Source organism: Aristolochia californica, unplaced genomic scaffold (genome assembly GCF_029961685.1).
Source record: "Aristolochia californica isolate CCGP_79_NKW_82.1479 unplaced genomic scaffold, dmAriCali1.0.hap1 SCAF_1, whole genome shotgun sequence".
NCBI lineage: Eukaryota > Viridiplantae > Streptophyta > Magnoliopsida > Piperales > Aristolochiaceae > Aristolochia > Aristolochia californica.
The window spans coordinates 34,931,212-34,955,967 of NW_027181770.1; the positions used below are offsets into that span (position 1 = coordinate 34,931,212).

Consider the following 24,756-nt stretch of genomic DNA (forward strand, 5'->3'; position numbering starts at 1 on the left):
AAATTCTGAAGTAAATGTGCAGTGGGATATTTATTCGAGCCAATCAAGCATTTTTTTTGCCCATTTAAAAAACGTTGACCTAGGAATCATAGATCATTGTAAAGTGCTTGATCGATCGATCATGCATAATGGACTATGTTTTTGTCAGAAATGACTTATGGATTAGGAGTCAAACACTCAATTAAAAATCCCCCGCTCTCCCACTTTTTCGATAATTGAAAAATCTAAAATATAAAAACTAAAAAGAGTTTACAATCCCTAAAAATTACAAAGACTTCTTGGAATCATCTCTCTCTACATTTGTGCACTTCTACTTTATATGTAATTTTGTTTTTAAATCCAAACTCGAGTTTTCACTTTCCCTTTTTCTCGTAAACAAAAAGATAAGGCAAATATATCACAAAAAAATAAAATTTTAAGAATTTATCTTTTCATAAAATTAAAACCAATAATAAATGTAAGTAAACAAAATTTATTCATGCCCCACAAAAGAACTCCATAGTTTTCTTAACAATGTTTGGGAAATTTCACTAGTACAACCCCGACCGCTTGGAATTTTATAAGAAAGAGATTTCTAATTGATCCTAATATATTTTAAGTATGGAAGTGCATGCTAGAAAAATGTTAAATATTCAATTGACCTAAGGATTGAAAACTTTTAAAGAGAACAATAAATGTTCATTAAATTCTCGAGTGAACGTCAGGTAGGATATTTCTCGAGAGAAACAAGCAATTTTTTTGCCCATTTACAAAAAAACTAACCTAAAAAACATAGGTCATTGTAAAGTGATTGATCGATCAATCATGCGTAACGGGCTATATTTTTATAAGAAATGACCTATGGATTGGGAGTCAACGCTCAGTTAAAAATCCCCCTGCCTCCCCCTTTTTCGATGATTACAAAACCCAATATATAAAAAACTTAAAGACTTTACAATTCTAGAAAATTACTAAGAATTTTTGGAATAAACTCTCTTTACATTTGCGTATTTCCATTTTAGATGTTCAATTTTTTTTCTAAATCCAAAATTGAGTTTTCACTCACCATTTTTTCTCATAAACAATAAGATAAGGAAAATAGATCACAACAAAATAAAAATTTTAGAGTTTCTGTTTGCTAAGAATTAATAAATATAAGTAAAGATAATTTATTCACACACAACACATTAACGCCAAAGTTTTGTTTTCTATGTTTGGGAAATTCTACAAGTACAACTCCTAATAGCTAAAAATTTTATAAGAAAGAGATGTCTAATTATTCCTAACATGTTTTAAATATGGATGCGCATGCATGAAACATGATGAAGATTCAAATGACCTTAGGATCCAAAAATTTCAAGGAGTACAACAAACGCTCATTAAATTCTGAAGTGAACATGCGGTGGGATATTTACATGAGCCAAACATGCCAATTTTTCCCCATTTACAAAAAGCTAACCTAGGAATCATAAATCATTGTAAAGTGGTTGATTGATCAATCATGCGTAATGGGCTATGTTTTTGTAAAAAATGACTTATTGGATAGGAGTCAAAACACTCAGTTAAAAATCCACCACTACCCCACTTTTCCAATGATTGCTACACCCAATATTAAAAAACTAAAAAGATTTTACAATCCCTAAAAATTATAGAGACTTCCTGGAATCAACTCTCTCTACATTTGTGCACTTCCATTTTTTAAGTCAATTTTTTTTTTATATCCAAACTCGATTTTTCACTTTCCCTTTTCCTCGTAAACAAAAAGATAAGGCAAATAGATCTCAACAAAATGAAAGTTTTATAATTTATCTTTGCATAAAATTAACAACAATAATAAATGTAAGTAAATAAAATTTATTCACTCCCCACAAATGAACCCAAAAGTTTTGTTATCCATGTTTGGGAAATTCTACTAGTACAACCTCCGATAGCTTGGAATTTTATAAGAAATAGATTTCTTATTGATCCTAACACTTTTTAAATATGGATGCGCATGCTCGAAAAATGTTAAAGATGAAAATTACCTAAGGATCCAAAACTTTTAAAGAGAACAACAAATGCTCATTAAATTCTTGAGTGAATGTGCGGTGGGATATTTACCTAAGAGAAAAATCCATTTTTTGCCCATTTTCAAAAAAGCTGAACTCACAATCATAGATCATTGTGAAGTGATTTATCGATCAATCATGCGTAACGGGCTATATTTTTTTAAGAAATGACCTACAGATTGGGAGTCAACTCTCAGTTAAAAATTCCCTGCCTCCCCCTTTTCTGAATATTTCAAAACCTAATATATAAAAAAATTAAAGAGTTTACAATCCCTGACAATTACAGTGACTTTTTGGAATAAACTCTATCTCTTCATTTGTGCATTTCCATTTTAGATGTTCAATTTTATTTCTAAATCCGAACATGAGTTTCCACTCACCCTTTTTTCTCGTAAACGAAAAGATAAGGCAAACAGATCACAACAAAATGAAAATTTTGGAGTTTCTATATGCCTAGAATTAATAAATGTAAGTAAAAAAATTTATTCACACACCACAAATGAACGCCAAAGTTTTGTTTTCCATGTTTGGGAAATCCACTAGTACAACTCCTAATAGCTTGGAAGTTTATAAGAAAGAGATTTCTAATTATTCCTAACATGTTTTAAATATGGATGCACATGCATGAAACATGATGAAGATGCAAATGACCTTAGGATCCAAAACTTTCAAGGAGTACAACAAATGCTCATTAAATTCTGAAGTGAAGGTGCGGTGGGTTATTTACTCGAGCCAAACAAACATATTTTTGCCCATTTACAAAAAGTTGACCTAGGAATCATAGATCATTGTAAAGTGGTTGATCGATCAATCATGTGTAATGGGCTATGTTTTTTTCAGAAATGACTTAAGGATTAGGAGACAAACACTCAGTTAAAAATCCCCTGCTCCTCCACTTTTCCGATGATTGAAAAACCTAATATATAAAAACTAAAAAGAGTTCACAATCAATAAAAATTACAGAGACTTCTTGGAATCATCTCTCTCTACATTTGTGCTCTTTCATTTTAGATGTCCATTTTTTTTTAAATACAAACATGAGTTTTGACTTTCCGTTTTTATCGAAAAGAAAAAGAAAAGGCAAATAAATCAGTACAAAATGAAAATTTTATAATTTATCTTTGCATAAAATTAAAAACAATAATAAATGTAAGTAAATAAAATTTATTCACGCTCCACAAATGAACAACAATGTTTTCTTAACCATGTTTAGTTAATTCCACTAGTACAACCCCCGATATCTTGGAATTTTCTAAGAAAAATATTTCTAATTGATCCTAACACGTTTTAAATATGGAAGTGCGTGCTCAAAAAATATTAAAGATGCATATGACCTAAGGATCCTAAAATTTTAAAGTTAACAACAAATGCTCAATAAATTCTCGAGTGAACGTGCAGTGAGATATTTACTCGAGAGAAAAAAAAACCATATTTTTGCTCATGTAAAAAAAAGCTGACCTACAAATCATAGATCATTGTAAAGTTATTGATCGATCCAACATGCGTAACGGGCTATATTTTTGTAAGAAATGACTTACGGATTGGGAGTCAACACTCAGTTAAAAATCCCCCGCCTCCCCCTTTTCTGATGATTGCAAAACCTAATATATAAAAAACTTAAAGAGTTTCCAATTCCTAACAATTACAGAGAATTTTTGGTATAATCTCTCTCTGCATTTGTGTATTTCCATTTTAGATATTCAATTTTGTTTCTAAATCCAAACATAGAGTTTTCACTCACCCTTTTTTCTCGTAAACGAAAAGATAAAGAAAATAAATTACAATAAAATGAAAATTTTGAAGTTTCTGTATGCCTAGAATTAATATATATAAGTAAAGAAAATTTATTCACACACCACAAATGAATGCCAAATTTTTTTTTCCATGTTTGGGAACTTCCACTAGTACAACTCTTAATAGCTTGGAATTTTATAAGAAAGAAATTTCTAATTATTCCTAACATGTTTTAAATAAGGATGCACATGCAAGAAACTTGATGAAGATGCAAATGACCTTAGGATCCCTTCAAGGAGTACTACAAATGCTCATTAAATTCTGAAGTGAACGTGCGGTGGGATATTTACCCGAGCCAAACAAACCAATTTTTGTCTATTTACAAAAAGATAACCTAGGAATCATAGATCATAGTAAAGTGGTAGAACGATCAATCATGCGTAACGGGCTACTTTTTTTTAAGAAATGACTTATGGATTAGGAGTCAAACACTCAGTTAAAAATCCCACGCTCACCACTTTTTTTATGATTGAAAAACCTAATTTATAAAAACTAAAAAGAGTTTAAAATCCCCAAAAATTAAGAAGACTTCTTGGAATCATCTCTCTCTATATTTGTGCACTTCCATTTTAGATGTCAATTTTTGTTTTTAAATCCAAACACGATTTTTCACTTTCCCTTTTTCTCGTGAACAAAAAGATAAGGCAAATAGATCACAACAAATTGAAAATTTAAGAATTTATCTTTGCATAAAATTAAAAAAAATAATAAATGTAAGTAAAGAAAATTAATTCACGCCCTCAAATGAACACGAAAGTTTTCTTAACCATGTTTGGGAAATTCCACCAGTACAACCCCCGATAGCTTGGAATTTTTTAAGAAAGAGATTTCTAATTGATCCTAACACATTTTAAATATGGAAGTGCATGCTCGAAAAAAGTTCAAGATGCAAATGACCCAAGGATCCAAAAATTTTAAAGAAAACAACAAATGCTCTTTAAATTCTCGAGTGAATGTGTAGTGGGATATTTACCCAAGAAAAAAAAACCCATTTTTTGCCCATTTACAAAAAACTGACCCAAAAATCATAGATCATTGTAAAGTGATTCATCGATCCATCATGCATAACGGGCTATATTTTTGTAAGAAATGACCTACGAATTGGGAGTAAACACTCAGCTAAAAATCCCCCTCCTCCCCCTTTTCCAATGATTGCAAAACCCAATATATAAAAAACTTAAAGAGTTTACAATCCCTGAAAATTACTGAGACTTTTTTGTATAAACTCTCTCTGCATTTATGCATTTCCATTTTAGATGTTCAATTTTGTTTCTAAATCCAAACTTGAGTTTTCACTCACCTTTTTTTCTTATAAACAAAAAGATAAGGCAAATAGATCACAACAAAATAAAAATTTTGGAGTGTCTGTATGCCTAGAATTAATAAATTTAAGTAAAGAAAATTTATTCACACACCACAAATGAACACACAAGTTTTGTTTTCCATGATAGGGAAATTCCACTGGTACTACTCCTAATAGCTTGGAATTTTATAAGAAAGAGATTTCTAAATATTCCAAACATGTTTTAAATATGGGTGCGCATGAGTGAAACATGATGCAGATGCAAATGACCTTAGGGTCAAAAACTTTCAAGAAGTTCAACAAATGCTCTTTAAATTCTAAAGTGAATGTGCAAAAGGATATTTACCCGAGCCAAACAAGCCAATTTTTGTCTTTTTACAAAAAATGGACCTAGGAATCATAGATCATTGTAAAGAGGTTGATCGATCAATCATGCGTAACAGGCTATGTTTTTGTAATAAATGACTTATGGGTTAGGAGTCAAACTCTGAGTTAAAAATCCACCGCTTCCCCACTTTTCTGATGATTGAAAAACCTAATATATAAAAACTAAAAAGAGTTTATAATTCCTAAAACTTACAGAGACTTCTTGGATTCATCTCTCTCTACATTTGTGTATTTCCATTATAGATGTCAATTTTTGTTTCTAAATCCAAACTTGAGTTTTCACTTTCCCTTTTTTTCATATATAAAAAAAAGATAAGGCAAATAGATGACAACAAAATGAAAATTTTAGAATTTATCTTTGTATAAAATTAAAAACAATAATAAATGTTAGTAAAGAAAATTTATTCACTCCCCACAAATGAACACCAAAATTTTGTTATCCATGTTTGGGAAATTTCACTAGTACAACTCCCAATAGCTTGGAATTTATAAGAAAGAGATTTTAAATTGATCCTAACATGTTTAAATTTGGATGTGCGTGCTCGAAAAATGTTAAGGATCCAAAATTTTTAAAGAGAACAATAAATGCCCAATAAATTCTCGAGTTAATGTGCATTGGGATATTTACTTGAGAGAAACAAGCCATTTTTTTGCTCATTTACAAAAGAGCTGACCTAACAATCATAGATCATTGTAAAGTGATTCATCGATGGATCATGCATAACGGGTTATTTTTTTGTAAGAAATGACCTACGGATTGGGAGTCAACACTTAGTTAAAAATCCCCCGCCTCCCCTTTTTTTGAAGATTGCATAGCCTAATATATAAAAAACTAAAAGAGTTTACATTCCCTGAATATTACAAAGACTTTTTGGAATAAACTCTCTCTACATTTGTCCATTTCCATTTTAGATGTTAAATTTTTTTTCTAAATCCAAACTTAAATTTTTACTCACCCTTTTTTCTTGTAAAATAAATGATAAGGCAAATAGGTCACAACAAAATGAAAATTTTAGAGTTTCTGCATTCCAAGAATTAATAAATGTAAGTAAAAAAAATTTATTCACACACCACAAATGAACGCCAAAGTTTTGTTTTCCATGTTTGGGAAATTTCAGTAGTACAACTCCTAATAGCTTGGAATTTTATAAGAAAGAGATTTCTAATTATACCTAACATGTTTTAAATATGGGTGTGCATGCATGAAACATGATGAAGATGCAAATGACCTTAGGATCCAAAACTTTCAAGGAGTACAAAAAATGCTCATTAACTTTATAAGTGAACGTGCGGTGGGATATTTACCCGAGCAAAACAAGTCAATTTTTGCCTATTAATAAAACGCTGAACTTGGAATCAAAGATCATTGTAAAGTGGTTGATCAATCAATCATTCGTAACTAGCTATGTTTTTTGTAAGAAATGACTTATGGATGAGGAGTCAAACACTCACTTAAAAATCCCCCGTCGTCCCACTATTTTGATGATTCAAAAACCAAATATATAAAAAATATAAAGATTTTACAATCCCTAAAAATTACAGAGACTTCTTGGAATCATCTCTCTCCAAATTTGTGCACGTCCATTTTAGAAGTCAATTTTTGTTTTTAAATCCAAACTCGAGTTTTCATTTTCCTTTTTTCTCGTAAACTAAAGGATAAGGCAAATAGAACATAACAAAATGTAAATTTTACAATTTATCTTTAGATAAAAATAAAATAATAATAAATGTAAGGACGATCGCAACCGTTTGTGTTACTCTCGCCCAAGCGCTCTTAACTTCGGAGTTCTTATGGGATCTAGTGCATTAGTGCTGGTATGATCGCACCCGTTTGTGTTACCCTCTCCATCCTACCAATCCCTTCCCCGGCTTCACTCTCCACCCGTGTTCTTTCGGTCTTTCCACATTCCCTACATCGAATAAAATAAAAAAAATCAAAACCATACGCAAAAATCCAGAAATAAAAATTTGAACAGGAGCGCTATGTTCTTCGATTAGATTAAACAATAAAAAAAATGAACCGAACTACATTAATAACGGAAAACAAAACATAATCTTACTTTTTTTTTTCCTTCCTTCCTTTCCCCTCCTCTCTTCTACTCGAACGTTTTGAACCAATAAAAAGGAAAAATAAAATAAACTGTATATGCAAATTTGTTTCGCTGCCCCTAACTGCAGCATTGCGAGGGAGAAATTAGGTGGTCGCAGAGGAACACGGGGCAAAACAAAGGGGTGCTACACGAGGACATCCCAGAAGGTCACCCATCCTAGTACTACTCTCGCCCAAGCACGCTTAACTTCAGAGTTCTGATGAGATCCGGTGCATTAGTGCAGGTATAATCGCTCCCATTTGTGTTAACCTCTCCGTGTTACCAATCCCATCCCTGGCTTCACTCTCCCTCCGTGTTCTGTTGGTCTTTCCACATTCCCTACATCAAATAAAATAAAAAAATCAAAACGTTACGCAAAAAATCAAGATATAAAAATTTGAAGAGCGCTATGTCGTTCGATTAGTTTAAACAATAAAAAAATGAACTGAACTGCATTAATAAAGGAAAAAAAAACCAAATCTTACTTTGTTTTCTTCCTTCCATCCTTTCTCCTCCCTCCCTCCCCTCCTCTCTTCTACCCAAATGTTTCAAACCGATAAAAAAGAAAAAAAAACCAAACTGTTTATGCAAATTTGTTTGGCCGCCCCTAACCGCAGCATTGCGAGGGAGAAATTAGCTGGTCATAAAGGAACACGGGGCAAAAGAAAGGGGTTCAACACAAGGACTTCCCCGGAGTTCACCCATCCTAGTACTACTCTCGCCCAAGCGCGCTTCAATTTGGAGTTCTGATGGGATCCGGTGCACTAGTGCTGGTATGATCTCACCCGTTTGAGTTACCCTCTCCGTCCAACCAATCCCTTCCCCGGCATCACTCTTCCCCCATGTTCTGTCAGTCTTTCCACATTCCCTACATCAAACAAAATTTTCCACATTTCCTACATCAAATAAAATAAAAAAATCAAAATGTTACACAAAAATCCAGATATACAAATTTGAAAAGGAGCGCTATGTCGTTCGATTAGATTAAACAATAAAAAAATGAACCGAACTGCATTAATAAATGAAAACAAAACGTAATATTAATTTATTTTTCTTCCATCCTTCCTTTCCCCTCCCCCTTCCCCTCCTCTCTTCTGCCTGAACATTTCGAACCAAAAAAAAAGAAAAAAAAACAAATTGTATATGCAAATTTATTTTGCCACCCCAAACCGCAGCATTGCAAGGGAGAAATTAGCTGGTCGGAGAGGAACCCGAGGAAAATGAAAGGGGTGCAACACGAAGACTTCCCAATAGGTCACCCATCCTAGTACTACTCTTGCCCAAACGTGCTTAAGTTCAGAGTTCTGATGGGATACGGTGCATTAGTGCTGGTATGATCACACCCGTTTGTGTTACCCTCTCCGTCCTAGCAATCCTTTCCCCGATGTCACACTCCCCCTGTCTTCTGTCGGTCTTTCCACATTCCCTACATCAAATAAAATTTTCCACATTCCCTACATCAAATAAAATAAAAAAATTAAAACGTTACGAAAAAAATCAAGATATAAAAATTTGAAAAGGAGCGCTATGTCGTTCGATTAGATTAAACAATAAAAAAATGAACTGAACTGCATTAATAACGGAAAACAAAACCAAATCTTACTTTGTTTTCTTCCTTCCTTCCTTTCTCCTCCCTCCCTCCCCTTCTCTCTTCTACCCAAATGTTTCAAACTGATAAAAAAGAAAAAAACCCAAACTGTATATGCAAATTTGTTTGGCCGCCCCTAACCGCAGCATTGCGAGGGAGAAATTAGCTGGTCATAAAGGAACACGGGGCAAAAGAAAGGGGTTCAATACAAGGACTTCCCAGGAGTTCACCCATCCTAGTACTACTCTCGCCCTAGCGCGCTTCAATTCGGAGTTCTGATGGGATCCGGTGCACTAGTGCTGGTATGATCTCACCCGTTTGAGTTACCCTCTCCATCCTACCAATCCCTTCCCCGGCATCACACTTCCCCCATGTTCTGTTAGTCTTTCCACATTCCCTACATCAAACAAAATTTTCCACATTTCCTACATCAAATAAAATAAAAAAATCAAAATGTTACACAAAAATCCAGATATACAAATTTGAAAAGGAGCGCTATGTCGTTGGATTAGATTAAACAATAAAAAAAATGAACCGAACTGCATTAATAAATGAAAACAAAACTAAATCTTAATTAATTTTTCTTCCATCCTTCCTTTCCCCTCCGCCCTCCCCTCCTCTCTTCTACCCGAACATTTTGAACCGATAAAAAAGAAAAAAAAAACAAATTGTATATGCAAATTTATTTTGCCACCCCAAACCGCAGCATTGCGAGGGAGAAATTAGCTGGTCGGAGAGGAACCCGGGGAAAATGAAAGGGGTGCAACATGAAGACTTCCCAATAGGTCACCCATCCTAGTACTACTCTTGCCCAAACGTGCTTAACTTCAGAGTTCTGATGGGATACGGTGCATTAGTGCTGGTATGATCCCACCCGTTTGTGTTACCCTCTCCGTCCTAGCAAACCTTTCCCCGATGTCACACTCCCCCTATCTTCTGTTGGTCTTTCCACGGGGCAAAAGAAAGATGTGCAATACGAGGACTTCTCAGAAGATCACCCATCATTGTACCACTCTCGCCCAAGCTCACGTAACTTCGAAGTTCTGATGGGATCCGGTGCATTAGTGCTGGTATGGTCGCACCCGTTTGTGTTACCCTCTCCGTCCTACCAATCCCTTCCCCGGCTTTACTCTCCCCCCATGTTCTATCGGGCTTTCCACTTTGCTTACATAAAATAAAATAAAAAAATCAAAACCAGATATAAAAATTTGAAAAGGTGTGCTATGTCGTTCGATTAGATTAAACAATAAAAAAAATGAACCGAACTGCTTTAATAACGGAAAACAAAACCAAATCTTACTTTTTTTTTCTTACTTTCCCCACCCCTCCTCTCTTCTACCCGAACGTTTCCAACCGATAAAAAAGAAGAAGAAGAAAACTAAAAAAAAAAAAAACAAACTGTATATGCAAATTTGTTTTGCCGCCCTTAACCGCAGCACTGCGAGGGAGAAATTAGCTGGTCGCAGAGGAACACAAGGCAAAAGAAAGGGGTGCAACAGAAGGACCTCCCAGGAGATCACCAATGCTAGGACTACACTTGACCACGCGCGCTTAACTTCAGAGTTCTGATGGGATCCTGTGCATTAGTGTCAGTGTGATCGCACCCGTTTGTGTTACCCTCTCTGTCCTATCAATCCCTTCCCCGGCTTCTCTCTCCCCCCGTGTTCTGTCGGTCTTTCTACTTTCCCTACATCAAATAAAACAAAAAACTCAAAGCTTACGCAAAAATTCAGATATAAAAATTTGAAAAGGAGCGCTATGTTGTTCGATTAGATTAAACAATAAAAAAAATGAACCGAACTGCTTTAATAACGGGAAACAAAACCAAATCTTACTTTTTTTTTTCTTCCTTTCCCCTCCCCTCCTCTCTCCTACCTTAACGTTTCCAACCGATAAAAAGAAGAAGAAGAAGAAGAAGAAAAAATAAAAAACAAAAAAAACAAACAAAGTGTATATGCAAATTTGTTTTGCCGCCCCTAACCGCTGCGTTGCGAGGGACAAATTAGCTGGTCGCAGAGGAACACAGGGCAAAAGAAAGGGGTGCAACACAAGGACTTCCCAGGAGGTCACCCATACTAGTACAACACTCGCCCAAGCGAGCTTAACTTCAGAGTTCCGATGGGATCCGGTGTATTAGTGCTGGTAAGATCGCACCCGTTTATGTTACCCTCTCCGTCCTACCAATCCCTTCCCCGGCTTCTCTCTCCCCCCGTGTTCTTTCGGTCTTTCCACTTTCCCTACATGAAATAAAATAAAAAAAATCAAAACCTTACGCAAAAATCCAGATATAAAAATTTGAAAAGGAGCGCTATGTCGTTCGATTAGATTAAACAAAAAAAAATGAACCGAACTGCTTTAATAACAGAAAACAAAACCAAATCTTACATTTTTTTTTCTTCCTTTCCCCTCCCATCCTCTCTCCTACCCGAACGTTTCCAACCGATAAAGAAGAAGAAGAAGAAGAAGAAGAAGAAATAAAAAAACAAAAAAAACAAAAAAACTGTATATGCAAATATGTTTTGCCGCCCCTAACCGTAGCGTTGCGAGGGAGAAATTAGCTAGTCGCAGAGGAACACGGGCCAAAAGAAAGTGGTGCAACACGAGGACTTCCCAGGAGGTCACCCATCCTTGTACTACTCTCGCCCAAGCGCGCTTAACTTCGGAGTTCTGATGGGATCCGGTGGATTAGTGCTAGTATGATCGCACCCGTTTGTGTCAACCTCTCCGTCCTACCAATCCCTTCCCCGGTTTCTCACTCCCCCCGTGTTCTGTCGGTCTTTCCACTTTCGCTACATCAAATAAAAAAAAAAAAAATCAAAACCTTACGCAAAAATCCAGATATAAAAATTTGAAAAGGAGCGCTATGTCGTTCGATTAGATTAAAGAATAAAAAAATGAACCGAACTGCTTTAATAACGGAAAACAAAACCAAATCTTACTTTTTTTTTTCTTCCATTCCCCTCCCCTCCTCTCTTCTACCCGAACGTCTCCAACCGATAAAAAAGAAGAAGAAGAAGAAGAAGAAACCAAAAAAAAAAACAAAAAAAACAAAAAAACTATATATGCTAAGTTGTGTTGCCGCCCCAAACCGCTGCGTGTCGAGGGAGAAATTAGCTGGTCGCAGAGGAACACGGGGCAAAAGAAAGGGGTGCAACACGAGGACTTACCAGGAGGTCACCCATCCCAGTACTACTCTCGCCCAAGCGCGCTTAACTTCGGCCTTCTGATGGGATCCGGTGCATTAATGTTGGTATGATCGCACCTGTTTGTGTTACCCTCTCGGTCCTACCAATCACTTCCCCGACTTCTCTCTCCCCCCGTGTTCTGTCGCTCTTTCCACTTTCCCTACATCATATAAAATAAACAAAAAAATCAAAACCTTGCTCAATAATCCAGATATAAAAATTTGAAAAGGTGCGCTATGTCGTTCGTTTAGATTAAACAATAAAAAAACATGAACCGAACTGCTTTAATATCGGAAAACAAAACCAAATCTTACTTATTTTTTTTCTTCCTTTCCCCTCCCCTCCTCTCTTCTACCCGAAGGTCTGCAACTGATAAAAAAGAAGAAGAAGAAGAAGAAGAAGAAGAAAAAACAAAAAAAACAAACAAACTGTTTATGAAAATTTGTTTTGCCGCCCCCAACTGCAGCGTTGCGAGGGAGAAATTAGCTCGTCGCAGAGGAGCACGGGGCAAAAGAAAGGGGTGCAACACAAGGACTTTCCAGGAGGTCACCCATCCTAGTACTACTCTCGCCCAAGCGCGCTTAACTTCGGACTTTTGATGGGATCCGGTGCATTAATGTTGGTATGATCGCACTTGTTTGTGTTACCCTCTCCATCCTACCAATCCCTTCCCCGACTTCTCTCTCCCCCCGTGTTCTGTCGGTCTTTCCACTTTCCCAACATCAAATGAAAAAAAAAAAAAAATCAAAACCTTGCTCAAAAATCCAGATATAAAAATTTGAAAAGGTGCACTATGTCGTTCGATTAGATTAAACAATAAAAAAAATGAACCGAACTGCTTCAATAACGGAAAACAAAACCAAATCTTACTTTTTTTTCTTCCTTTCCCCTCCCCTCCTCTCTTCTACCCGAATGTCTCCAATCGATAAAAAAGAAGAAGAAGAAGAAGAAGAAGAAAAAAAACAAAAAAAGCAAACAAACTGTATATGCTAATTTGTTTTGCCGCCCCAGACCGTAGCGTTGCGAGGGAGAAATTAGCTGGTCGCAGAGGAACACGGGGCAAAAGAAAAGGGTGCAACACGAGGACTTCCCAGGAGGTCACCCATCCTAGTACTACTCTTGCCCAAGCGCGCTTAACTTCGGAGTTCTGATGGGATCCGTTGCATTAGTGCTGGTATGATCGCACCCGTTTGTGTTACCCTCTCCGTCCTACCAATCCCTTCCCCGGCTTCTCTCTCCCCCCGTGTTCTGTTGGTCTTTCCACTTTCCCTACATCAAATAAAATAAAAATCAAAAATCGGAACCTTACGCAAAAATCCAGATATAAAACTTTGAAAAGGAGCGCTATGCCGTTCGATTAGATTAAACAATAAAAAAAATGAACCGAACTGCTTCAATAACGGAAAACAAAACCCAATCTTACTTCTTCTTTTTTTCTTCCTTTCCCCTCCCTTCCTCTCTTCTACCCGAACGTCTCCAACCGATAAAAAAGAAGAAGGAGAAGAAGAAAAAAAAAACAAACAAACTGTATATGCTAATTTGTTTTGCCGCCCCTAACCGCAGCGTTGCGAGGGAGAAATTAGCTGGTCGTAGAGGAACACGGGGCAAAAGAAAGGGGTGCAACACGAGGACTTCCCAGGAGGTCACCCAACCTAGTACTACTCTCGCCCAAGCGCGCTTAACTTCGGAGTTCTGATGGGATCCGGTGCATTAGTGCTGGTATGATCGCACCCGTTTGTGTTACCCTCACTGTCCTACCAATCCCTTCCTCGACTTCTCTCTCCCCCAGTGTTTTGTCGGTCTTTCCACTTTCCCTACATCAAATAAAATAAAAATCAAAAATTCAAAAATCAAAACCTTACACAAAAATCCAGATATAAAAATTTGAAAAGGAGCGCTATGTCGTTCGATTAGATTAAACAATAAAAAAAATGAACCGAACCGCTTCAATAACGGAAAACAAAACCCAATCTTACTTTTTTTTTTCTTTCTCTTCCTTTCCCCTCCCCTCCTCTCTTCTAACCGAACGTCTCCAACCGATAAAAAAGAAGAAGGAGAAGAAGAAAAAAACAAACAGACTGTATATGCTAATTTGTTTTGTCACCCCTATCCGCAGCAGTGCGAGGGAGAAATTAGCTGGTCGCAAAGGAACACGGGGCAAAAGAAAAGGGGTGCAACACGAGGACTTCCCAGGAGGTCACCCATCCTAGTACTACTCTCGCCCAAGCACGCTTAACTTCGGAGTTCTGATGGGATCCGGTGCATTAGTGCTGGTATGATCGCACCCGTTTGTGTTACCCTCTCCGTCCTTCCAATCCCTTCCCCGGCTTCTCTCTCCCCCCGTGTTCTGTCGCTCTATCCACTTTCCCTACATCAAATAAAATAAAAATCAAAAATCGGAACCTTACACAAAAATCCAGATATAAAAATTTGAAAAGGAGCGCTATGCCGTTCGATTAGATTAAACAATAAAAAAAATGAACCGAACCGCTTCAATAACGGAAAACAATACCCAATCTTACTTTTGTTTGTTTTCTTTCTCTTCCTTTCCCCTCCCCTCCTCTCTTCTACCCGAACGTCTCCAACCGATAAAAAAGAAGAAGGAGAAGAAGAAAAAAACAAACAGACTGTATATGCTAATTTGTTTTGCCGCCTCTAACCGCAGCGTTGCAAGGGAGAAATTAGCTGGTCGCAGAGGAACATGGGGCAAAAGAAAAGGGGTCCAACACGAGGACTTCCCAGGAGGTCACCCATCCTAGTACTACTCTGGCCCAAGCGTGCTTAACTTCGGAGTTCTGATGGGATCCGGTGCATTAGTGCTGGTATGATCGCACCCGTTTGTGTTACCCTCTCCGTCCTACCAATCCCTTCCCCGGCTTCTCTCTCCCCCCGTGTTCTGTCGGTCTTTCCACTTTCCCTACATCAAATAAAATAAAAATCAAAAATCGGAACCTTACGCAAAAATCCAGATATAAAAATTTGAAAAGGAGCGCTATGCCGTTCGATTAGATTAAACAATAAAAAAAATGAACCGAACTGCTTCAATAACGGAAAACAAAACCCAATCTTACTTCTTCTTTTTTTCTTCCTTTCCCCTCCCTTCCTCTCTTCTACCCGAACGTCTCCAACCGATAAAAAAGAAGAAGGAGAAGAAGAAAAAAAAAAACAAACAAACTGTATATGCTAATTTGTTTTGCCGCCCCTAACCGCAGTGTTGCGAGGGAGAAATTAGCTGGTCGTAGAGGAACACGGGGCAAAAGAAAGGGGTGCAACACGAGGACTTCCCAGGAGGTCACCCAACCTAGTACTACTCTCGCCCAAGCGCGCTTAACTTCGGAGTTCTGATGGGATCCGGTGCAATAGTGCTGGTATGATCGCACCCGTTTGTGTTACCCTCACTGTCCTACCAATCCCTTCCTCGACTTCTCTCTCCCCCAGTGTTTTGTCGGTCTTTCCACTTTCCCTACATCAAATAAAATAAAAATCAAAAATTCAAAAATCAAAACCTTACACAAAAATCCAGATATAAAAATTTGAAAAGGAGCCCTATGTCGTTCGATTAGATTAAACAATAAAAAAAATGAACCGAACCGCTTCAATAACGGAAAACAAAACCCAATCTTACTTTTTTTTTTCTTTCTCTTCCTTTCCCCTCCCCTCCTCTCTTCTAACTGAACGTCTCCAACCGATAAAAAAGAAGAAGGAGAAGAAGAAAAAAACAAACAGACTGTATATGCTAATTTGTTTTGTCGCCCCTATCCGCAGCAGTGCGAGGGAGAAATTAGCTGGTCGCAAAGGAACACGGGGCAAAAGAAAGTGGTGCAACACGAGGACTTCCCAGGAGGTCACCCATCCTAGTACTACTCTCGCCCAAGCACGCTTAACTTCGGAGTTCTGATGGGATCCGGTGCATTAGTGCTGGTATGATCGCACCCGTTTGTGTTACCCTCTCCGTCCTTCCAATCCCTTCCCCGGCTTCTCTCTCCCCCCGTGTTCTGTCGGTCTTTCCACTTTCCCTACATCAAATAAAATAAAAATAAAAAATCGGAACCTTACGCAAAAATCCAGATATAAAAATTTGAAAAGGAGCGCTATGCCGTTCGAATAGATTAAACAATAAAAAAAATGAACCAAACCGCTTCAATAACGGAAAACAATACCCAATCTTACTTTTGTTTGTTTTCTTTCTCTTCCTTTCCCCTCCCCTCCTCTCTTCTACCCGAACGTCTCCAACCGATAAAAAAGAAGAAGGAGAAGAAGAAAAAAACAAACAGACTGTATATGCTAATTTGTTTTGCTGCCCCTAACCGCAGCAGTGCGAGGGAGAAATTAGCTGGTCGCAGAGGAACACGGGGCAAAAGAAAAGGGGTGCAACACGAGGACTTCCCAGGAGGTCACCCATCCAAGTACTACTCTCGCCCAAGCGCGCTTAACTTCGGAGTTCTGATGGGATCCCGTGCATTAGTGCTGGTATGATCGCACCCGCTTATGTTACCCTCTCCGTCCTACCAATCCCTTCCCCGGCTTCTCTCTCCCCCCATGTTCTGTCGGTCAAAAATCGGAACTTTACGCAAAAATCCAGATATAAAAATTTGAAAAGGAGCGCTATGCCGTTCGATTAGATAAAACAATAAAAAAAATGAACCGAACTGCTTCAATAACGGAAAACAATACCCAATCTTACTTTTGTTTTTTTTCTTTCTCTTCCTTTCCACTCCCCTCCTCTCTTCTACCCGAACGTCTCCAACCGATAAAAAAGAAGATGGAGAAGAAGAAAAAAACAAACAGACTGTATATGCTAATTTGTTTTGCCGCCCCTAACCGCAGCAGTGCGAGGGAGAAATTAGCTGGTCGCAGAGGAACACGGGGCAAAAGAAAAGGGGTGCAACACGAGGACTTCCCAGGAGGTCACCCATCCTAGTACTACTCTCGCCCAAGCGCGCTTAACTTCGGAGTTCTGATGGGATCCGGTGCATTAGTGCTGGTATGATCGCACCCGTTTGTGTTACCCTCTCCGTCCTACCAATCCCTTCCCCGGCTTCTCTCTCCCCCCGTGTTCTGTCGGTCTTTCCACTTTCCCTACATCGAATAAAGTAAAAATCAAAAATCGGAACCTTACGCAAAAATCCAGATATAAAAATTTGAAAAGGAGCGCTATGCCGTTCGATTAGATTAAACAATAAAAAAAATTAACCGAACCGCTTCAATAACGGAAAACAATACCCAATCTTGCTTTTTTTTTTCTTCTTTCTCTTCCTTTCCCCTCCCCTCCTCTCTTCTACCCGAACGTCTCCAACCGATAAAAAAGAAGAAGGAGAAGAAGAAAAAAACAAACAGACTGTATATGCTAATTTGTTTTGCCGCCCCTAACCGCAGCAGTGCGAGGGAGAAATTAGCTGGTCGCAGAGGAACACGGGGCAAAAGAAAAGGGGTGCAACACGAGGACTTCCCAGGAGGTCACCCGTCCTACTACTACTCTCGCCCAAGCGCGCTTAACTTCGGAGTTCTGATGGGATCCGGTGCATTAGTGCTGGTATGATCGCACCCGTTTGTGTTACCCTCTCCGTCCTACCAATCCCTTCCCCGGCTTCTCTCTCCCCCCGTGTTCTGTCGGTCTTTCCACTTTCCCTACATCGAATAAAGTAAAAATCAAAAATCGGAACCTTACGCAAAAATCCAGATATAAAAATTTGAAAAGGAGCGCTATGCCGTTCGATTAGATTAAACAATAAAAAAAATTAACCGAACCGCTTCAATAACGGAAAACAATACCCAATCTTACTTTTTTTTTTCTTCTTTCTCTTCCTTTCCCCTCCCCTCCTCTCTTCTACCCGAACGTCTCCAACCGATAAAAAAGAAGAAGGAGAAGAAGAAAAAAACAAACAGACTGTATATGCTAATTTGTTTTGCCGCCCCTAACCGCAGCAGTGCGAGGGAGAAATTAGCTGGTCGCAGAGGAACACGGGGCAAAAGAAAAGGGGTGCAACACGAGGACTTCCCAGGAGGTCACCTGTCCTAGTACTACTCTCGCCCAAGCGCGCTTAACTTCGGAGTTCTGATGGGATCCGGTGCATTAGTGCTGGTATGATCGCACCCGTTTGTGTTACCCTCTCCGTCCTACCAATCCCTTCCCCGGCTTCTCTCTCCCCCCGTGTTCTGTCGGTCTTTCCACTTTCCCTACATCGAATAAAGTAAAAATCAAAAATCGGAACATTACGCAAAAATCCAGATATAAAAATTTGAAAAGGAGCGCTATGCCGTTCGATTAGATTAAACAATAAAAAAAATTAACCGAACCGCTTCAATAACGGAAAACAATACCCAATCTTACTTTTTTTTTTCTTCTTTCTCTTCCTTTCCCCTCCCCTCCTCTCTTCTACCCGAACGTCTCCAACCGATAAAAAAGAAGAAGGAGAAGAAGAAAAAAACAAACAGACTGTATATGCTAATTTGTTTTGCCGCCCCTAACCGCAGCAGTGCGAGGGAGAAATTAGCTGGTCGCAAAGGAACACGGGGCAAAAGAAAAGGGGTGCAACACGAGGACTTCCCAGGAGGTCACCCGTCCTACTACTACTCTCGCCCAAGCGCGCTTAACTTCGGAGTTCTGATGGGATCCGGTGCATTAGTGCTGGTATGATCGCACCCGTTTGTGTTACCCTCTCCGTCCTACCAATCCCTTCCCCGACTTCTCTCTCCCCCCGTGTTTTGTCGGTCTTTCCACTTTCCCTACATCGAATAAAGTAAAAATCAAAAATCGGAACCTTACGCAAAAATCCAGATATAAAAATTTGAAAAGGAGCGCTATGCCGTTCTATTAGATTAAACAATAAAAAAAATTAACCGAACCGCTTCAATAACGGAAAACAATACCCAATCTTACTTTTTTTTTTCTTCTTTCTCTTCCTTTCCCCTCCCCTCCTCTCTTCTACCCGAACGTCTCCAACCGATAAAAAAGAAGAAGGAGAAGAAGAAAAAAACAAACAGACTGTATATGCTAATTTGTTTTGCCGCCCCTAACCGCAGCAGTGCGAGGGAGAAATTAGCTGGTCGCAGAGGAACACGGGGCAAAAGAAAAGGGGTGCAACACGAGGACTTCCCAGGAGGTCACCCGTCCTACTACTACTCTCGCCCAAGCGCGCTTAACTTCGGAGTTCTGATGGGATCCGGTGCATTAGTGCTGGTATGATCGCACCCGTTTGTGTTACCCTCTCCGTCCTACCAATCCCTTCCCCGGCTTCTCTCTCCCCCCGTGTTCTGTCGGTCTTTCCACTTTCCCTACATCGAATAAAGTAAAAATCAAAAATCAGAACCTTACGCAAAAATCCAGATATAAAAATTTGAAAAGGAGCGCTATGCCGTTCGATTAGATTAAACAATAAAAAAAATGAACCGAACCGCTTCAATAACGGAAAACAATACCCAATCTTACTTTTGTTTGTTTTCTTTCTCTTCCTTTCCCCTCCCCTCCTCTCTTCTACCCGAACGTCTCCAACCGATAAAAAAGAAGAAGGAGAAGAAGAAAAAAACAAACAGACTGTATATGCTAATTTGTTTTGCCGCCTCTAACCGCAGCGTTGCAAGGGAGAAATTAGCTGGTCGCAGAGGAACATGGGGCAAAAGAAAAGGGGTCCAACGCGAGGACTTCCCAGGAGGTCACCCATCCTAGTACTACTCTGGCCCAAGCGTGCTTAACTTCGGAGTTCTGATGGGATCCGGTGCATTAGTGCTGGTATGATCGCACCCGTTTGTGTTACCCTCTCCGTCCTACCAATCCCTTCCCCGGCTTCTCTCTCCCCCCGTGTTCTGTCGGTCTTTCCACTTTCCCTACATCAAATAAAATAAAAATCAAAAATCGGAACCTTACGCAAAAATCCAGATATAAAAATTTGAAAAGGAGCGCTATGCCGTTCGATTAGATTAAACAATAAAAAAAATGAACCGAACTGCTTCAATAACGGAAAACAAAACCCAATCTTACTTCTTCTTTTTTTCTTCCTTTCCCCTCCCTTCCTCTCTTCTACCCGAACGTCTCCAACCGATAAAAAAGAAGAAGGAGAAGAAGAAAAAAAAAAACAAACAAACTGTATATGCTAATTTGTTTTGCCGCCCCTAACCGCAGCGTTGCGAGGGAGAAATTAGCTGGTCGTAGAGGAACACGGGGCAAAAGAAAGGGGTGCAACACGAGGACTTCCCAGGAGGTCACCCAACCTAGTACTACTCTCGCCCAAGCGCGCTTAACTTCGGAGTTCTGATGGGATCCGGTGCATTAGTGCTGGTATGATCGCACCCGTTTGTGTTACCCTCACTGTCCTACCAATCCCTTCCTCGACTTCTCTCTCCCCCAGTGTTTTGTCGGTCTTTCCACTTTCCCTACATCAAATAAAATAAAAATCAAAAATTCAAAAATCAAAACCTTACACAAAAATCCAGATATAAAAATTTGAAAAGGAGCCCTATGTCGTTCGATTAGATTAAACAATAAAAAAAATGAACCGAACCGCTTCAATAACGGAAAACAAAACCCAATCTTACTTTTTTTTTTCTTTCTCTTCCTTTCCCCTCCCCTCCTCTCTTCTAACTGAACGTCTCCAACCGATAAAAAAGAAGAAGGAGAAGAAGAAAAAAACAAACAGACTGTATATGCTAATTTGTTTTGTCGCCCCTATCCGCAGCAGTGCGAGGGAGAAATTAGCTGGTCGCAAAGGAACACGGGGCAAAAGAAAAGTGGTGCAACACGAGGACTTCCCAGGAGGTCACCCATCCTAGTACTACTCTCGCCCAAGCACGCTTAACTTCGGAGTTCTGATGGGATCCGGTGCATTAGTGCTGGTATGATCGCACCCGTTTGTGTTACCCTCTCCGTCCTACCAATCCCTTCCCCGGCTTCTCTCTCCCCCCGTGTTCTGTCGGTCTTTCCACTTTCCCTACATCGAATAAAGTAAAAATCAAAAATCGGAACCTTACGCAAAAATCCAGATATAAAAATTTGAAAAGGAGCGCTATGCCGTTCGATTAGATTAAACAATAAAAAAAATTAACCGAACCGCTTCAATAACGGAAAACAATACCCAATCTTACTTTTTTTTTTCTTCTTTCTCTTCCTTTCCCCTCCCCTCCTCTCTTCTACCCGAACGTCTCCAACCGATAAAAAAGAAGAAGGAGAAGAAGAAAAAAACAAACAGACTGTATATGCTAATTTGTTTTGCCGCCCCTAACCGCAGCAGTGCGAGGGAGAAATTAGCTGGTCGCAGAGGAACACGGGGCAAAAGAAAAGGGGTGCAACACGAGGACTTCCCAGGAGGTCACCCGTCCTACTACTACTCTCGCCCAAGCGCGCTTAACTTCGGAGTTCTGATGGGATCCGGTGCATTAGTGCTGGTATGATCGCACTCGTTTGTGTTACCCTCTCCGTCCTACCAATCCCTTCCCCGGCTTCTCTCTCCCCCCGTGTTCTGTCGGTCTTTCCACTTTCCCTACATCGAATAAAGTAAAAATCAAAAATCGGAACCTTACGCAAAAATCCAGATATAAAAATTTGAAAAGGAGCGCAATGCCGTTCGATTAGATTAAACAATAAAAAAAATTAACCGAACCGCTTCAATAACGGAAAACAATACCCAATCTTACTTTTTTTTTCTTCTTTCTCTTCCTTTCCCCTCCCCTCCTCTCTTCTACCCGAACGTCTCCAACCGATAAAAAAGAAGAAGGAGAAGAAGAAAAAAACAAACAGACTGTATATGCTAATTTGTTTTGCCGCCCCTAACCGCAGCAGTGCGAGGGAGAAATTAGCTGGTCGCAGAGGAACAAGGGGCAAAAGAAAAGGGGTCCAACACGAGGACTTCCCAGGAGGTCACCCGTCCTAGTACTACTCTCGCCCAAGCGCGCTTAACTTCGGAGTTCTGATGGGATCCGGTGCATTAGTGCTGGTATGATCGCACCCGTTTGTGTTACCCTCTCCGTCCTACCAATCCCTTCCCCGGCTTCTCTCTCCCCCCGTGTTCTGTCGGTCTTTCCACTTTCCCTACATCGAATAAAGTAAAAATCAAAAATCGGAACCTTACGCAAAAATCCAGATATAAAAATTTGAAAAGGAGCGCTATGCCGTTCGATTAGATTAAACAATAAAAAAAATTAACCGAACCGCTTCAATAACGGAAAACAATACCCAATCTTACTTTTTTTTTCTTCTTTCTCTTCCTTTCCCCTCCCCTCCTCTCTTCTACCCGAACGTCTCCAACCGATAAAAAAGAAGAAGGAGAAGAAGAAAAAAACAAACAGACTGTATATGCTAATTTGTTTTGCCGCCCCTAACCGCAGCAGTGCGAGGGAGAAATTAGCTGGTCGCAGAGGAACACGGGGCAAAAGAAAAGGGGTCCAACACGAGGACTTCCCAGGAGGTCACCCGTCCTAGTACTACTCTCGCCCAAGCGCGCTTAACTTCGGAGTTCTGATGGGATCCGGTGCATTAGTGCTGGTATGATCGCACCCGTTTGTGTTACCCTCTCCGTCCTACCAATCCCTTCCCCGGCTTCTCTCTCCCCCCGTGTTCTGTCGGTCTTTCCACTTTCCCTACATCGAATAAAGTAAAAATCAAAAATCGGAACCTTACGCAAAAATCCAGATATAAAAATTTGAAAAGGAGCGCTATGCCGTTCGATTAGATTAAACAATAAAAAAAATTAACCGAACCGCTTCAATAACGGAAAACAATACCCAATCTTGCTTTTTTTTTTCTTCTTTCTCTTCCTTTCCCCTCCCCTCCTCTCTTCTACCCGAACGTCTCCAACCGATAAAAAAGAAGAAGGAGAAGAAGAAAAAAACAAACAGACTGTATATGCTAATTTGTTTTGCCGCCCCTAACCGCAGCAGTGCGAGGGAGAAATTAGCTGGTCGCAGAGGAACACGGGGCAAAAGAAAAGGGGTGCAACACGAGGACTTCCCAGGAGGTCACCCGTCCTACTACTACTCTCGCCCAAGCGCGCTTAACTTCGGAGTTCTGATGGGATCCGGTGCATTAGTGCTGGTATGATCGCACCCGTTTGTGTTACCCTCTCCGTCCTACCAATCCCTTCCCCGGCTTCTCTCTCCCCCCGTGTTCTGTCGGTCTTTCCACTTTCCCTACATCGAATAAAGTAAAAATCAAAAATCGGAACATTACGCAAAAATCCAGATATAAAAATTTGAAAAGGAGCGCTATGCCGTTCGATTAGATTAAACAATAAAAAAAATTAACCGAACCGCTTCAATAACGGAAAACAATACCCAATCTTACTTTTTTTTTTCTTCTTTCTCTTCCTTTCCCCTCCCCTCCTCTCTTCTACCCGAACGTCTCCAACCGATAAAAAAGAAGAAGGAGAAGAAGAAAAAAACAAACAGACTGTATATGCTAATTTGTTTTGCCGCCCCTAACCGCAGCAGTGCGAGGGAGAAATTAGCTGGTCGCAGAGGAACACGGGGCAAAAGAAAAGGGGTGCAACACGAGGACTTCCCAGGAGGTCACCCGTCCTAGTACTACTCTCGCCCAAGCGCGCTTAACTTCGGAGTTCTGATGGGATCCGGTGCATTAGTGCTGGTATGATCGCACCCGTTTGTGTTACCCTCTCCGTCCTACCAATCCCTTCCCCGGCTTCTCTCTCCCCCCGTGTTCTGTCGGTCTTTCCACTTTCCCTACATCGAATAAAGTAAAAATCAAAAATCGGAACATTACGCAAAAATCCAGATATAAAAATTTGAAAAGGAGCGCTATGCCGTTCGATTAGATTAAACAATAAAAAAAATTAACCGAACCGCTTCAATAACGGAAAACAATACCCAATCTTACTTTTTTTTTTCTTCTTTCTCTTCCTTTCCCCTCCCCTCCTCTCTTCTACCCGAACGTCTCCAACCGATAAAAAAGAAGAAGGAGAAGAAGAAAAAAACAAACAGACTGTATATGCTAATTTGTTTTGCCGCCCCTAACCGCAGCAGTGCGAGGGAGAAATTAGCTGGTCGCAAAGGAACACGGGGCAAAAGAAAAGGGGTGCAACACGAGGACTTCCCAGGAGGTCACCCGTCCTACTACTACTCTCGCCCAAGCGCGCTTAACTTCGGAGTTCTGATGGGATCCGGTGCATTAGTGCTGGTATGATCGCACCCGTTTGTGTTACCCTCTCCGTCCTACCAATCCCTTCCCCGACTTCTCTCTCCCCCCGTGTTTTGTCGGTCTTTCCACTTTCCCTACATCGAATAAAGTAAAAATCAAAAATCGGAACCTTACGCAAAAATCCAGATATAAAAATTTGAAAAGGAGCGCTATGCCGTTCTATTAGATTAAACAATAAAAAAAATTAACCGAACCGCTTCAATAACGGAAAACAATACCCAATCTTACTTTTTTTTTTCT

The 24,756-nt window shown here is 39.6% G+C and overlaps 25 non-coding genes and 6 pseudogenes across 25 annotated transcripts; all 31 read right to left on the minus strand.

The window, feature by feature from the left end:
- Positions 1–7,740: 7,740 nt before the first annotated feature.
- On the minus strand, positions 7,741–7,859 carry LOC137964915 (5S ribosomal RNA). Its single transcript, XR_011115933.1, has one exon. It is a non-coding gene; the product is annotated as a 5S ribosomal RNA (ribosomal RNA).
- A 410-nt stretch (positions 7,860–8,269) lies between these two features.
- LOC137965025 (5S ribosomal RNA) lies at positions 8,270–8,388 on the minus strand (annotated as a pseudogene).
- Positions 8,389–8,827: 439 nt separating this feature from the next.
- LOC137965013 (5S ribosomal RNA) lies at positions 8,828–8,946 on the minus strand (annotated as a pseudogene).
- Positions 8,947–9,386: 440 nt separating this feature from the next.
- On the minus strand, positions 9,387–9,505 carry LOC137965001 (5S ribosomal RNA; annotated as a pseudogene).
- Positions 9,506–9,946: 441 nt separating this feature from the next.
- On the minus strand, positions 9,947–10,065 carry LOC137965022 (5S ribosomal RNA; annotated as a pseudogene).
- Positions 10,066–10,154: 89 nt separating this feature from the next.
- Positions 10,155–10,273, minus strand: LOC137964997 (5S ribosomal RNA; annotated as a pseudogene).
- Positions 10,274–11,226: 953 nt separating this feature from the next.
- On the minus strand, positions 11,227–11,345 carry LOC137964934 (5S ribosomal RNA). The gene has a single exon (XR_011115950.1). It is a non-coding gene; the product is annotated as a 5S ribosomal RNA (ribosomal RNA).
- A 433-nt stretch (positions 11,346–11,778) lies between these two features.
- On the minus strand, positions 11,779–11,897 carry LOC137964846 (5S ribosomal RNA). The gene has a single exon (XR_011115875.1). It is a non-coding gene; the product is annotated as a 5S ribosomal RNA (ribosomal RNA).
- A 437-nt stretch (positions 11,898–12,334) lies between these two features.
- On the minus strand, positions 12,335–12,453 carry LOC137964978 (5S ribosomal RNA). The gene has a single exon (XR_011115990.1). It is a non-coding gene; the product is annotated as a 5S ribosomal RNA (ribosomal RNA).
- Positions 12,454–12,891: 438 nt separating this feature from the next.
- On the minus strand, positions 12,892–13,010 carry LOC137964989 (5S ribosomal RNA; annotated as a pseudogene).
- Positions 13,011–13,443: 433 nt separating this feature from the next.
- On the minus strand, positions 13,444–13,562 carry LOC137964732 (5S ribosomal RNA). Its single transcript, XR_011115799.1, has one exon. It is a non-coding gene; the product is annotated as a 5S ribosomal RNA (ribosomal RNA).
- Positions 13,563–13,988: 426 nt separating this feature from the next.
- Positions 13,989–14,107, minus strand: LOC137965043 (5S ribosomal RNA). The gene has a single exon (XR_011115996.1). It is a non-coding gene; the product is annotated as a 5S ribosomal RNA (ribosomal RNA).
- A 435-nt stretch (positions 14,108–14,542) lies between these two features.
- LOC137964699 (5S ribosomal RNA) lies at positions 14,543–14,661 on the minus strand. Its single transcript, XR_011115766.1, has one exon. It is a non-coding gene; the product is annotated as a 5S ribosomal RNA (ribosomal RNA).
- A 430-nt stretch (positions 14,662–15,091) lies between these two features.
- LOC137964871 (5S ribosomal RNA) lies at positions 15,092–15,210 on the minus strand. Its single transcript, XR_011115897.1, has one exon. It is a non-coding gene; the product is annotated as a 5S ribosomal RNA (ribosomal RNA).
- A 427-nt stretch (positions 15,211–15,637) lies between these two features.
- LOC137965506 (5S ribosomal RNA) lies at positions 15,638–15,756 on the minus strand. The gene has a single exon (XR_011116085.1). It is a non-coding gene; the product is annotated as a 5S ribosomal RNA (ribosomal RNA).
- A 434-nt stretch (positions 15,757–16,190) lies between these two features.
- On the minus strand, positions 16,191–16,309 carry LOC137965243 (5S ribosomal RNA). Its single transcript, XR_011116037.1, has one exon. It is a non-coding gene; the product is annotated as a 5S ribosomal RNA (ribosomal RNA).
- Positions 16,310–16,739: 430 nt separating this feature from the next.
- Positions 16,740–16,858, minus strand: LOC137965568 (5S ribosomal RNA). Its single transcript, XR_011116100.1, has one exon. It is a non-coding gene; the product is annotated as a 5S ribosomal RNA (ribosomal RNA).
- Positions 16,859–17,253: 395 nt separating this feature from the next.
- Positions 17,254–17,372, minus strand: LOC137964833 (5S ribosomal RNA). Its single transcript, XR_011115871.1, has one exon. It is a non-coding gene; the product is annotated as a 5S ribosomal RNA (ribosomal RNA).
- A 430-nt stretch (positions 17,373–17,802) lies between these two features.
- LOC137965618 (5S ribosomal RNA) lies at positions 17,803–17,921 on the minus strand. The gene has a single exon (XR_011116124.1). It is a non-coding gene; the product is annotated as a 5S ribosomal RNA (ribosomal RNA).
- Positions 17,922–18,351: 430 nt separating this feature from the next.
- On the minus strand, positions 18,352–18,470 carry LOC137965677 (5S ribosomal RNA). Its single transcript, XR_011116147.1, has one exon. It is a non-coding gene; the product is annotated as a 5S ribosomal RNA (ribosomal RNA).
- Positions 18,471–18,900: 430 nt separating this feature from the next.
- LOC137965621 (5S ribosomal RNA) lies at positions 18,901–19,019 on the minus strand. The gene has a single exon (XR_011116132.1). It is a non-coding gene; the product is annotated as a 5S ribosomal RNA (ribosomal RNA).
- Positions 19,020–19,449: 430 nt separating this feature from the next.
- LOC137965624 (5S ribosomal RNA) lies at positions 19,450–19,568 on the minus strand. Its single transcript, XR_011116133.1, has one exon. It is a non-coding gene; the product is annotated as a 5S ribosomal RNA (ribosomal RNA).
- Positions 19,569–19,998: 430 nt separating this feature from the next.
- Positions 19,999–20,117, minus strand: LOC137964918 (5S ribosomal RNA). The gene has a single exon (XR_011115934.1). It is a non-coding gene; the product is annotated as a 5S ribosomal RNA (ribosomal RNA).
- Positions 20,118–20,544: 427 nt separating this feature from the next.
- On the minus strand, positions 20,545–20,663 carry LOC137965055 (5S ribosomal RNA). The gene has a single exon (XR_011115999.1). It is a non-coding gene; the product is annotated as a 5S ribosomal RNA (ribosomal RNA).
- Positions 20,664–21,098: 435 nt separating this feature from the next.
- LOC137965543 (5S ribosomal RNA) lies at positions 21,099–21,217 on the minus strand. The gene has a single exon (XR_011116095.1). It is a non-coding gene; the product is annotated as a 5S ribosomal RNA (ribosomal RNA).
- A 430-nt stretch (positions 21,218–21,647) lies between these two features.
- On the minus strand, positions 21,648–21,766 carry LOC137964743 (5S ribosomal RNA). Its single transcript, XR_011115802.1, has one exon. It is a non-coding gene; the product is annotated as a 5S ribosomal RNA (ribosomal RNA).
- A 429-nt stretch (positions 21,767–22,195) lies between these two features.
- Positions 22,196–22,314, minus strand: LOC137964795 (5S ribosomal RNA). Its single transcript, XR_011115845.1, has one exon. It is a non-coding gene; the product is annotated as a 5S ribosomal RNA (ribosomal RNA).
- Positions 22,315–22,743: 429 nt separating this feature from the next.
- Positions 22,744–22,862, minus strand: LOC137964806 (5S ribosomal RNA). Its single transcript, XR_011115856.1, has one exon. It is a non-coding gene; the product is annotated as a 5S ribosomal RNA (ribosomal RNA).
- A 430-nt stretch (positions 22,863–23,292) lies between these two features.
- On the minus strand, positions 23,293–23,411 carry LOC137965630 (5S ribosomal RNA). Its single transcript, XR_011116134.1, has one exon. It is a non-coding gene; the product is annotated as a 5S ribosomal RNA (ribosomal RNA).
- Positions 23,412–23,841: 430 nt separating this feature from the next.
- Positions 23,842–23,960, minus strand: LOC137965511 (5S ribosomal RNA). Its single transcript, XR_011116086.1, has one exon. It is a non-coding gene; the product is annotated as a 5S ribosomal RNA (ribosomal RNA).
- A 430-nt stretch (positions 23,961–24,390) lies between these two features.
- On the minus strand, positions 24,391–24,509 carry LOC137965636 (5S ribosomal RNA). The gene has a single exon (XR_011116135.1). It is a non-coding gene; the product is annotated as a 5S ribosomal RNA (ribosomal RNA).
- Between the last annotated feature and the right edge of the window lie 247 nt (positions 24,510–24,756).